This window comes from Ranitomeya variabilis, chromosome 2, assembly GCF_051348905.1.
Source record: "Ranitomeya variabilis isolate aRanVar5 chromosome 2, aRanVar5.hap1, whole genome shotgun sequence".
Taxonomy (NCBI): domain Eukaryota; kingdom Metazoa; phylum Chordata; class Amphibia; order Anura; family Dendrobatidae; genus Ranitomeya; species Ranitomeya variabilis.
In genome coordinates this window covers 1,095,985,682-1,095,999,726 of record NC_135233.1, presented here as the reverse complement: position 1 = coordinate 1,095,999,726, position 14,045 = coordinate 1,095,985,682, and positions in this window count along the sequence as shown.

Below are 14,045 nucleotides of genomic sequence, written 5' to 3'. Positions count from 1 at the left end.
CACCCAGGCTTGGGTAAGGAAAGCACTGTAAAAGCGCACAGCGGCGCACTGGCGGTCACAGCAATTAGATGCTGTTTTGTTTGTCACGTGCTGATATCTAGATCGGCGCTAGATATCAATCATCCACCTTACGCGAGCAATCATACACAAGGAGGGGATAATTAATTAACAACTTTCACACGTCAACACACACACGTTTACAAGTGTACACTAGCGCATGGCTGAGCAGCCATGCAAACCTTTTATAGCGGCAGTACTACAAGACCTGCAAGATGGACCAATAGGAGCCGCAACAGGACCTGAGCATGTGACCCCCAACCTCCAATGGGAGGTCGTCCCACGGGCATGCTCAGTATGTAAAAAGCAGGACTTAGTTCCAGAAACACCTGCTCGCTGCTGAACTTTTCTGGCTACAAGGACAGAGCCTGGAAGGGCAGTAGTAACCAGTCATCCAGTATCAGCCGGAGCTAGATGCTGGGACCGACGTCTTAACTGAGCAGACTTGACTGCAGCTGGAGAAGAATGGGAAACCACAGTGGAGAAGGTTCGAGATTCCCCCTGTGCAGAGGTGGGAACTCGACACCTAACAATTGGTTGTTTTAAATTTTTGTAGAAATTCAAAAACTGAAAATTGGGGCTTGCAATATTATTTGGCCCCTTTAACTTTACACTTGTGCCACGTTTTGCTGCGATTACAGCTGCAAGTCACTTGAGGTATGTCTCTATCAGTTTTGTACATCGAGAGACTGAAATTCTTGCCCATTTTTCCTTGGCAAACAGCTCGAGCTCAGTGAGGTTTGGTGGAGATCGTTTGTGAACAGCAGTTTTCAGCTGTTTTCACAGATTCTCGATTGGATTGAGGTCTGGACTTTAACTTGGCCATTCTAACACCTGGATATGTTTATTTGTGAATCATTCCATTGTAGATTTTGCTTTATGTTTGGGATCATTGTCTTGTTTGATGAAAAATCTCCGTCCCAGTCTCAGGTCTTTTGCAGACTCCAACAGGTTTTCTTCAAGAATGGTCCTGTATTTGGCTCCATCCATCTTCCCATCAATTGTAACCATCTTCCCTGTCCCTGCTGAAGAAAATCAGGCCCAAACCATGATGCTGCCACCACCATGTTTGACAGTGGGGATGGTGTGTTCAGGGTGATGAGCTGTGTTGCCTTTACGCCAAACATATCATTTGGCATTGTTGCCAAAAAGTTCAATTTTTGTTTCATCTGTCTAGAGCACCGTCTTCCAGTTGTTTGGTGTGTCTCCCAGGTGGCTTGTGGCAAACTTTAAGCAACACTTTTTATGGATATCTTTGAGAAATGGCTTTCTTCTTGCCACTCTTCCATAAACGCTAGATTTGTGCAGTGTACGACTGATTGTTGTCCTATGGACAGACATTCCCACCTCACCTGTAGATCTCTTCAGTTCATCCAGAGTGATCATGGGCCTCTTGGCTGCATCTCTGATCAGTCTTCTCCTTGTTTGAGATGGAAGTTTAGAGGGACATCTGGGTCTTGGTAGATTGCAGTGGTATTGGAGCGCCCCCACACCGCCGCTGGGCCGAGGGGAACCCGGAGCCGGGCCTCTGAGTCTCTGCTCTGGGGTTGTCACGGTGGCTAGGCCCGGTCCGTGGCCCTGCCTGTCAGTGGGGGACGTCCGGTGCAATAAGTGGTGGTGTAGCAGTGCAGTTGTGGGGTGCAGGTTGCGGTAAATAACGAGGACACCAGGTTGCAGTCTCTTTACCTCTTTACTGAAGATCTCTGGGTCCTCAGTCCGGAATACAGATCACCAGGCTGCGCAAGTCCGGCCGGTCCAATGGCACTTCCAGAGTTCACTTTGCAGGTGGAAATCAGTGCCTTCCTTCTTAGCGCTATGTGTTGTAGTCCTTCCCTGCTGTGCTTACGGAAAGTACCCCACAACTGTTGTGTCTGTTTCTTAAGTTCCCTCACAACTCGATTAGTTGATGTTCTGCTAATCCTCCGTCCCTCCTGATGTTCTGGTTGGAACGGCACCCGTATGACGGGTAGGCTCGGAGCTCTTGCGGGACCCTAGAGTCGCCCCTCTCCACAAGTTGCCCCCCAAGACTGCATAGGTGATTAAATGTGAGACAGCCCGCCTGAGACTGACTGTCCTGCCGTAGGTTTGAAGTATTGCTTGAAGCTAGATCTCTGTATACTTCCTCGGCGTTCCGGCCACCGGCTACACGCCTCAGTAGGATGTTGCCTCGATCTCACGGCACGACCCCTACTGGTATTCTCCTATTTGCTTCGATCTCGTTTCTCACTCAGCACAATATCTCTCTTCTAGTCCTTCCTTAGGGCACCGCCGCTTCTCTGTGCAGGCACGGTCCCGTTACATTCTTTCCTGTAGCCAGGTCTCCATCAGGGTCCCAAACCTGACAGAGGCCCTACCGAATCCTCCCCCGCAACACCCTCTGCCACAAGGTGTTGCCTGGTTCATATCCAGTCAGCTTTCTTACTAACTTCCTGCCTGACCCCCAGTTTTACCCGTGTGTGAGGAGTGGCCTAATGAATAGAACCCTTAGCTCCCCCTGGTGGCCCGGCTGTGAAATGTATTGGTGTCTGTGATACCTGGTCAGATGAACTCCTTCAGTGCCATCAGACGTACCATGGCTCCCCATAGCGGCGAAGCCACAGTACTGCAACGACCAGGACTCTGGGGCGCTGCACTCCCCCCCGGTTAAATCCAGTACTCCGGGACTGGGAAGAAAACAACAATACAGTTAGCAAAAAGACATACAATTTTTGTGAGTGCAAATAACAATAAGTATACTTGAACAGGCTTCCCTTTATGGGAGGTGAGGACACTTGAACGTTACAAAACATGGTTAAACATTATAAATTACAGGCTATAAATAACTCCTGTTACCCAACCAGGTATTCTACTTAGTGCAATTCTTTGAACAATAATTTAACATTGCCCTTAAGGACGTACACTCGGCATCCATTAAAGACCTTCTTATAATCACATTATAAGGCAAGTTTAACTTGACATTCTCCTTCTTTAAATCTTCAGGACCGCCTGTCCTAACGGTGCCAGACCTACTGCCTCTCCTTTCTTACAGGACCGCTCCTTTCAGCCCGAGCCTTCTGTCTTTTCCTCTATTATACACAGTATAGAACGTAACATACTTCCAGTTTTAGAAACACTGAGCCATCTACATATGGCTCCTAAGAGGACTCACTACCTAACCCCTACGGGTTCACTTTCTGTCCTCTGCAACACATTTTTAACTCTTTCTTTACAATGAACTGGCTTTCTACGGAGGACTCAGGGTTTACCTTCTATCTCCATTTTCTATCAACATTATCAACTATTTCTTTTAGAACATTAACTTCCTTGCTAACAACTATGCAGGACACTATGTCTGCCCCCTACGGGTCTACTGCATCTTTCTTTCTGAAAACATCATCTGCATTTCTTTACAATTAACCAATCAGATACATATAACTTTTACATGTAAGGATCATCATCACTTTTGCTCATCAAAACATTATTGCTATCCATCAGTCTTAAAGCAATACGGTTCTTCAAATGTAAAACGTGGATGTCCCCTTTAAGAAGGGACCAAGTCTTTAGGAGGTAGCATTTCTTCTCTGGCTACCAATCCATACCCAGCAAAGGCTCCGGTGCGGTATCTTCGCAAAGAGTCTCTTTCCAAGTAAAACCAGTAGGAAACACCCTTAAGAAGGTGTGAACTATATACAAGAAGTTTGTATCATGCATTGTTCATGATTGCGGCAGTTTTTGTAACATTATGGAAAAATAGCAAAAACAAACAAAGAAAACAGTAGGGATCCCGGGTCAACAAAGGGGATCCGTTGAAGAATTAACCCTGGACGGGTTTAGCAGCAAACAGTCAGGAAAACAAACAGTCAAACAAATAACTATTTACATTAACGCAGTGTTCTTCCTTACTGTGGTGGTGGTTTCCTTCCGGGCCTCACCAGACCAACGGGTCGCGCTGCCGATCCCAGGAGTGGGTCCTGCCCCAGCAGTGACAAGATCCCCCGCCGCGATGCTCTTCTCCGTGATGGACCAGCTCACCCCCAAGGTACATGGTGGGTCCGGGCTCCCCGCTGCTCCGCAGGGACAGGGTCCGTTGCCTTTTCAGCAGGAGGTTCATCCTCTGGTGCTCCGGCTGCGGCCTGGAGTGCGACGCACCGCTGGACGCCCCGGGCTATCCAACCAGTCTCACCCGTTTCTCTCCTCCACCGGGTGTAGGTTACTGCATCGCCGGGTTCCAGGTCGCGAGCGAACCTTCCTCCGCAGGGCTCCACCTCCTCCCGGTCTACGCAGACTTGTAGCGGCTCCCCGATTTCTTGTATAACCCCTCTTCCATGTCGGGGGTTAAAGGACACCACTACACCCCAGTGTGACGTCGGTGTCTCCTCTACGCTGACTAAGTCAATCTGGGCCGGAGGTTGGGGTCGGTTCCGCCACGCTGTCATCAGACGCCGCAGGTGTTCAGCCTCCGGCAGGATCTTCATACCCTGCGCCCGCAGTGTACCTTCAGCCGCGGCCGGGTGGGAAGGAACAGGGGACACCGGAGATAGGTGGACTTCTGTGGGCCGACCTAACCGAGCAAGCACGCGGGCATCAGCCTCCAATCGGCGTGCTATCTGGCGGGCCTCAGCTGCGGCTACACACTCCTCAGACGGTGGCAAGGGGGGTCGGCCCATCGGTAGCTCCGTGAGGGTCAGTCACCTCAACATTGGTGCATCTGGGGCTGTGTCGGGTTGCGCAGCCTCAGGCTGGATCAGGTCAGTCCCACGCGGTGTTCCTGATGTCGCCATCTTTTCCCCTCCTCCAGTGTCTTCTTCCCGCGGTCTCTTTCGTGGGCGGCCCCGTCTCCATGGTCTCCACCCTCCAAACAGGATCAGGAGGCAGACCTCGGCTGCTGATGGACACGTCCTCAGGACACAGAAGTACTTAGACTGGGCGGCCATTGCCCTTCGCGCTCTCCAGCTTGTCTACGCCTACTCCACGCCCCTCTTCTTCTCCTGCGCCTCTCCTCAGCGCTGCAATGGCGGCGGTTTTGGCGGTTAATGGCACAGCACAGTCTTTTCAATAAAGTACAGTCCAAGCACAATAAGTCACAGTTCCAAGGCACACATGACCTGATTCTCCAGGCTTATGTAGATCCTGTTCGTGACGCCAAGTTGGAGCGCCCCCACACCGCCGCTGGGCCGAGGGGAACCCGGAGCCGGGCCTCTGAGTCTCTGCTCTGGGGTTGTCACGGTGGCTAGGCCCGGTCCGTGGCCCTGCCTGTCAGTGGGGGACGTCCGGTGCAATAAGTGGTGGTGTAGCGGTGCAGTTGTGGGGTGCAGGTTGCGGTAAATAACGAGGACACCAGGTTGCAGTCTCTTTACCTCTTTACTGAAGATCTCTGGGTCCTCAGTCCGGAATACAGATCACCAGGCTGCGCAAGTCCGGCCGGTCCAATGGCACTTCCAGAGTTCACTTTGCAGGTGGAAATCAGTGCCTTCCTTCTTAGCGCTATGTGTTGTAGTCCTTCCCTGCTGTGCTTACGGAAAGTACCCCACAACTGTTGTGTCTGTTTCTTAAGTTCCCTCACAACTCGATTAGTTGATGTTCTGCTAATCCTCCGTCCCTCCCGATGTTCTGGTTGGAATGGCACCCGTATGACGGGTAGGCTCGGAGCTCTTCCGGGACCCTAGAGTCGCCCCTCTCCACAAGTTGCCCCCAAGACTGCATAGGTGATTAAATGTGAGACAGCCCGCCTGAGACTGACTGTCCTGCCGTAGGTTTGAAGTATTGCTTGAAGCTAGATCTCTGTATACTTCCTCGGCGTTCCGGCCACCGGCTACACGCCTCAGTAGGATGTTGCCTCGATCTCACGGCACGACCCCTACTGGTATTCTCCTATTTGCTTCGATCTCATTTCTCACTTAGCACAATATATCTCTCTTCTAGTCCTTCCTTAGGGCACCGCCGCTTCTCTGTGCAGGCACGGTCCCGTTACATTCTTTCCTGTAGCCAGGTCCATCAGGGTCCCAAACCTGACAGAGGCCCTACCGAATCCTCCCCCGCAACACCCTCTGCCACAAGGTGTTGCCTGGTTCATATCCAGTCAGCTTTCTTACTAACTTCCTGCCTGACCCCCAGTTTTACCCGTGTGTGAGGAGTGGCCTAATGAATAGAACCCTTAGCTCCCCCTGGTGGCCCGGCTGTGAAATGTATTGGTGTCTGTGATACCTGGTCAGATGAACTCCTTCAGTGCCATCAGACGTACCATGGCTCCCCATAGCGGCGAAGCCACAGTACTGCAACGACCAGGACTCTGGGGCGCTGCAGTATGATACTCCTTCCATTTCAATATCATCGTTTGCACTGTGCTCCTTGGGATGTTTAAAGTTTTGGAAATCATTTTGTATCCAAATCCGGCTTTAAACTTCTCTACAACAGTATCACGGACCTGCCTGTTTTGTTCCTTGGTCTTCATGATGTTCTCTGTTCTTCAAACAAAACCCTGAGACTAGGGTTGAGCGACTTTTATTTTTATAGGATCGGGTCGGGTTTCCTGAAACCCTACTTTCTCAAAAGTTGGGTCGAGTGAAATCGGCCAATCCTATAAAAAAAGTCGGGGTCGGCCGAAACACGAAACCCAATGCAGTGCAATGGGATACTATGGTTCCCAGGGTCTGAAGGAGAGGAAACTCTCCTTCAGGCCCTGGGATCCATATTAATGTGTAAAATAAAGAATTAAAATAAAAAATATTGATATACTCACCTCTCCGACGCAGCCTGCACCTTACCGAGGGAACCGGCAGCCTTCTTTGCTTAAAATGCGCGCGTGAATGGCCTTAGATGACGTCACGGCTTCAGATTGGTCGCGGCAGCCCATGTGACCGCCAAGTGACCAATCACAAGCCGTGACGTAATTCTCAGGTCCTAAATTCCTAATTCTAGGAATTTAGGACCTGAGAATTACGTCACGGCTTGTGATTGGTCGCGTGGCGGTCACATGGGCGGCCGCGACCAATCACAAGCCGTGACATCATCTAAGGCCCTGAACGCGCTCATTCTTAGGAAGGAAGGCTGCCGGAAAGAAGCTGAGGGTGAGTATATTCCTATTAGGTACATACTCACCCTCGGACGCGTCCTGCTTCTTTCCGGCAGCCTTCCTTCTTAAGAATGAGCGCGTGAATGGCCTTAGATGACGTCACGGCTTGTGATTGGTCGCGGCCACCCATGTGACCGCCACACGACCAATCACAAGCCGTGACATAATTCTCAGGTCCTAAATTCCTAGAATTAGGAATTTAGGACCTGAGAATTACATCACGGCTTGTGATTGGTCGCATTGCGGTCACATGGGTGGCCGCGACCAATCAGAAGCCGTGACATCATCTAAGGCCATTCACGCGCTCATTTTAAGCAAAGAAGGCTGCCGGTTACCAGCGGTAAGGTCCAGGCTGCGTCGGAGAGGTGAGTATATCAATATTTTTTATTTTAATTCTTTATTTTACACTTAAATGTGGATTCCGGTACCGATTTCCGACATCGCAAACATATCGGAACTCGGTATCGGAATTCCGATACCAGATTCAGAAGATCGCCGACCTCATGGCCGACCCCACACAGGGGTCGGGTTTCATGAAACCCGACTTTGCCAAAAGTCGGCGACTTCTGAAAATGGCCGACCCGTTTTGCTCAACCCTACCTGAGACTATCACAGAGCAGGTGCATTTATACGGAGACTTGATTACACACAGGTGGATTATATTTATCATCATTAGGAATTAAGGACAACATTGGATCATTCAGAGATCCAAACTGAACTTCTGAAGTGAGTTTGCTGCACTGAAGGTAAAGGTATGCAAACAAAAGGACCCAAATACATCATGAATAATGTACGGGGGAGATGCTAAGTAGCAATCCACCGTATATACATAATTCGAACTCCGTAAATGCTTCAAAATAAGGAGAAAAAGGAGTTTACTCGAATTTAAGAATAGCAAGGTATAAATTTTATTTAAAGACAATTAAAAACATACAAAATCGAACATCAATAATATTCAGGATAGACAACATGGGGTGATGTGCACACATGTAAAAGTACTAGATAAATAATTATATAGCAGGTGAGCAGTGCTATGAAGTAGTTCAACGCAGTGGGAGTAGCATGTAGGATAAAGCAAATGGCCAGAGTGGCTCTAGTATGTGCAGCACAGGCTACACTGCTGCAGTTGCAAACTCACATATAACATATGATGGAAGTTGAATATAGCAAGGCTTACCGCGGTGTGCACAGCAGACCCGTATGAGACGGTGGATGACCCGACGCGCGTTTCGTGTCCGCAACTGGACACTTCCTCAAGGGGTATATTGTGCGCATATGGGAAAGGACTGAAGGTAAAGGGGCTGAATAATATTGCACGCCCCACTTTTCAGTTTTTGAGTTTCCACAAAAATGTAAAATAACCAATAAACTTCGTTCAACTTCACAATTGTGTTCCACTTGTTGTTAATTCTTAACCAAAAATTTACATTTGGTATCTTTATGTTTGAAGCATGATATGTGGGAAGAGGTTGAAAAGTTCCAGTGAGCCAAATACTTTCGCAAGGCACTGCAATCAACACCTCATCAGCTTTCCGCCATGGAGCTAATAGTGATGAGGCAGCTAGGTATGAGGCAAGAATTAAATAATGCAATATATTTAGAAGGTGACTTTACAAGTAAAAGCATTTTGTGATTTCTTATTTTCTCTTGTGACAGCTGTAAAATGAGCTGTACTTGTTATGAGATCTGCTCTGCATTAGTAGACCTGGTCCAGCTCGGAGTCGGCATGATGGAGTTTGCATTTATACTATTTGAATAAATGGAAAAAGGTTGTCATCCAAACCTTTAATAAAAGCTCACTGTGCAATCAAGGTCCTCAAAGTAAAGAGATGGCTGATTCTACAGAGGACGATAGTCTCATCCAGAAGCTTGGTCTCCTAACCTTGGAAATAATCACTCTCATACTTGGACTGGTGATACATATATTCATAATTGGTGGCAATGTCAATGACTGGTGGAATGGAAGATCAATGACCTCTGTTGACCACATTGTAACTTTTCTTGGGATTTCTAGGATGTGCGCTCAGTGTGCTAATGCTCTCTATTATTTAGTGTTTACATGCTGCACAAGCAGCCCGGGCGCATATATTCCTCTGCTTACTATTGATATGTTTTATATATTCTTTAAATATTCCTGTTTCTGGCTAACATCTTTACTCTCCATTGTCTTCTGTCTGAAGATCTCCAACCTCCGCACCAGACTGTTCCTGTATCTGAGGAGGGTAATATTACCCAGGACTGGTCATTTCATTGCAGCCTCCGGACTTCTCTCTGCTTTGAATTTTGTGATTCACTTGTGGATGGTTATAAATGATTTGATCAAACCTGGAACTTACAATGTAACCATGAGTAATCTAAACACAGATTGCATTTATGCTGCCAGTATACACAGTTTTATTGTAGGAGCCTCCATCCCACTGATTTTCTCTTACATCTCCTCTGTTCTCCTCTTCACCTCATTGTATCATCACACAGTAAAGATGAAGATGAGCAGTAATTTATCCATCAACTTGGAGACTTATTACTCAGTGATGAAATTAGTATCCTTCACCTTCATTTATAACACTATATTCTTCATTGGTTATTGCATTTGTTCTTTTTATAACTATTTTTATTGTGCAAACCTTCCTTGGCTTTATATTATCTTGGAGTTTCTACCGGCTCTACATTCCTCCTACCTGATCTACAGAACAGCCAAACTCCGGAGTCAAATGTCCAAGGTTCTGCTGAATGTCATTAATGTCTTATTCCAAAGAAAGGATTCAGAAAAAGAGAGAACATAGAAGTTGTTATTCAGTCAGGAAAATCTGTAAGATGGGAAATCAGTATATGATGGTGCCATCGTCAGAGTTAAGGGGCCGTGACCTCACTTCAGTACTGCTCCCGTTCATTGTTTATCATGCGAAAATCCCTTGATCTGTATGGTGATGTCCCTGGATCAGCAATGAAGGCCAACACTCAATTGTTATGCAGAAATAAATATCTGATATATTCAAGTAAACATATTATTTAACCCTTTTTATTCATGAAGTGTGGCTGAGAATTATCAAGACCATTTTCGAATCATTTCCCCGTTAATTAGAATTCTCTCAGTATGTTATCATTGTCAACGAGGTTCCATAAATCATATTTTCTGCTTATATACCCAATATTCATATTGTAATTATTTTTAGCATTTTAGAGTGTGATATAGCTAGATATTGAAAATATAAAGCACCACATTACACATAAAACTGTAGATTTAATGGCAAACTTTTGACTTGCATGAAAATTTAAATTAATTAAATAGCAAAAAAGGCGGCAGCATTGTACTCGGTGCAATGAGTGCAAAACAATTCTCTTCCGTTCCAAATGTAAGGACGTAAATACGGGCAATAATCTCAGTGGAAACCATTTCAGGGATTTCAAGGCCCCTTTTTAGGTAAAATATTCAGATTTCGTAAAGGGGCCTGCGAGTCTTGAAATGCATTTTGTATAAAGACGACTTGGACTTATCAAACAAAGGATCTTCTTCGTTACTAGCACAATGGTTTCCACTGGGTTACACTGGAATTGTGTCCATACCTATGTCCACACTTCCACTTAGCTAAAAACGTAGGGTAAATTTGCCACTAACATATGTAAAAATGAATTTTCCACTGTTAGAGATGTCCTGAGCCTTTTTCAGTCTTCCGTGTCTGTGTTTTCTGTAAACTAATAACCCCCACACTACTCGGAGCACAGTGAGCTCAATACTTTGGGTTATTCAATTTCTCCTTGTTCTTTCAAACAATTGTTAGACTAGGCAAGACATATGTGAGTTAAAAGAACATCACCTTCATTTATATGTAGGTTGATGCCCAATTGTGCCAAACCTAAGACATCCCGGTAGTACTGCTAAGCCTTTAATTGTCGAGAAAATATGTGTGCAGTTGGTGTTTAACTAAGACTGCATTGAACTTTATTTAGGCTTTACAACACAATCATAGCCTTAGAAATGTCAAAGTGATGTTACAATATACTGTAGGTCAATGGCTAAAAGGATGGTAATCAGGGGGAATCAACTGTAGGATTCCTAAATTGTAAAAAAAAAAAAAACAACTATTCCCTTTAGGATGTAAATGCCTGTTTTGATGTCTTTGCAAATGCCGTGCAAACCGAAGAAGCTAAGAGGGATGTTGCAAAAATTAACCATGTTTGGTAATTAGCAAGGAGATTGTTCTATGCTAAATTAAGAAGTTATAGCTATTTTTACAAACTGTCAAAAAGTAATGCATATTTTGGATCAGCAACGGGTTTGCTATTTGAAAACGATGAAACAATTACATTTTATCAAGATGAACAAAACCCAGCTGTTTTGAACGTGAAGAAGCAATGACTTCTTAACAAGCGGTGAAAAATTGTCCCTTTTTAGGAAGTTTCATGTTTCTGTAGCCTGAACAGGATAGTCGTGTCTCTGTCAGTGGTCACCTGGCGGAACTAACATGGCTACAATAGACAGGCTTAGAGCATTTTTTGTGATCTTGGGCTGGGTGAGGGCTTTTTTGGGGGGCCGAGATTATGTTTTTATTCACACCATTATAGGATAGATACAATGTTTTGATTGTCTTTTATTGCATTTTATTTCAAAAATAATAAAAAACATAATTCTGGTGCTTTTTTCATTTTTTTTTTTCATCACACCAATCAGATGAATTATTTTTTTACCAGATCGGGCTTTACTGAAGGCAGCAATACAAAATATGTGTATTTTTTATCTTTTTATTGTTTTATTTTGAATGGGGCAAAATAGAGGTGATTTGAACTGTTTTTATATATATATTTTTAAAAACTTTATTTTTCATTTTTTTACTTGCTTCAATAGTCTCTGTAGGAAACTAGAAGCTGCAATCATCCGATCGCATATGCTACACACTGCAAGGCTTTAGCTCTGCTCTGTGTAGCAAAAATGCTCATCTGCTATGGGTGGCACTTATAGAAATCCGGCAATGACAGCCATAGGAATCTCCTGCAGACCCTGGGTTGTCATGCCAAACCATCAGTGCACCACGATCATGTGACAGGGGTGCGGATGGGTGGAGGTAATCACCTGCATCCACTTTGCGCAAGTTAAATGCCGCTGTCAGATATGAGCATGGTGGATCGCGATTCCACACACGGCTGTTAGGGCCACATGACTGCTGATCAATTCAAAAGATGGGGAGGCAACCCATGACGTACCTGTACGTCATAAATCGTAAAGAGGTTAAAAATGAACCTTTAATGATATGTATTTTTTTATTACCTTATTTACTAACACTATTCATTTTTCAAAAACAAAAATAATAATTTAATTTTTTTGTTTTATTTACATTTTTCCAACTTTCCTTTTTGAACATACATAATTCTCTTTTTTTTTTTACAAACTACTTAATCAAATTATATGATAGTTATATTTTAATATTAGATACCTTTATATGTTCCAAAAAAAATTAAAACTGTCATTCTTGCATAAATGAGTATTTAAACAGTGCCTTTGAGCTCCTATCAAACATCACCAGTTGGAGGCTCTGGTCCGGATTCTAAAACTGCTTTGTTATTTTGATCCTAAATAAAAGTTACTTATTTTAATTACCACATCCTTACTAACATTTTTGTCATGACCACGGATACTTACTTGCCTTCTCCCATCCCTCGGCACGCTCCTGACTCGGACCCTCGCTGCTCCCCCTCTATCTTCTCTGGATCCCGGCGCGTCGTTCCCTTGCGCATGTGCGGTCGCGCCTCCTCCACCGCTGGGTTCTCTGGGAGGTCGCGACCTGGTGGCTCCTCCCCAACATGGCGGCATCCATTGGCTATTTCTTCACAGCATCTTCCTAGGTAAGATGCCTGTGCTTCTTAGGGAATATGTTGTGTTTCATGCCAGCACCTTCTTTATCCTCAGGTCCTCTTTTTTCTCTGTTCCTCTAGCCCTGTATCTCTGCCGTGCCTGCCCAGAGTCTCTGCCATGCCTGCCTAGTGTCCCTGCTGTTCCAGTCCAGTGTCTCTGCCATGCTTGCCTAGTGTCTCTGCCGTTCCTGCCCTGTGTCTCTACCATGCCAGCCCAGAGACTCTGCCGTGCCTGCCTAGTGTCCCTGCCGTTCCACTCCTGTGTCTCTGCCCTTCTTGCCCTGTCTCTCTTCCGTGCCTGCCCTCTGCCTCTCCCTAAGCCAGCCTAGTGCCTCTGCCACACTGGCCCTGTGTCTCAAGCCATACCAATCCTATGTCTCTGTCGTGCTTGTCTGGTGTCTCTCCCGCACCAGTTCTGTGTGTCTGCTGAGCATGCCTGTGTCTCTGCGGTGCCACGCCCGTGTCTCTACCATACCTGTCTGGCATCAAGTCTAGTCTCCCAGTTCTCCCTGCATCTGTCTGTTTCCTTCAGGCTATGTGCACACGTTCAGGTTTTTTCATGTTTTTTTTCCATTTTTTCACGATAAAAACACTATAAAAACTCATTAAAAATGCATACATTATGCATCCTATCATTTAGAATGCATTCTGCATGTTTTGTGCACATGGTGCATTTTTTTCCACGAAAAAAATGCATTGCGGAAAAAAAGCAGCATGTTCATTAATTTTGCGGATTTTCCGCGTTTTTCCCGCGATTCTATGCATTTGGAAAAAAAACGCACAAAAATGCGTCTAAAGCTAGTTTCACATTTGCGTTTAAATCCACAGCGTTTAAAATGCATCCGCAAGTGGTGGAAAAAACGCATGTAAACGCGTACAAACGCGGCGTTTTTTGACACATGCTTTGACGCATGCGGTTAATAAAATGCCGCGTTTGTACGCGTTTACATGCGTTTTTTCCTGCGTTTGCGTTTTTGGTGTGCATGATGATAAATTTCACAAGAGAAAACTCAAGATAACCAGACACCGCCAATGGGACTACAGAGGGCATGTATTATGGGATATCTATATATAGACCCTAGGGCTACTG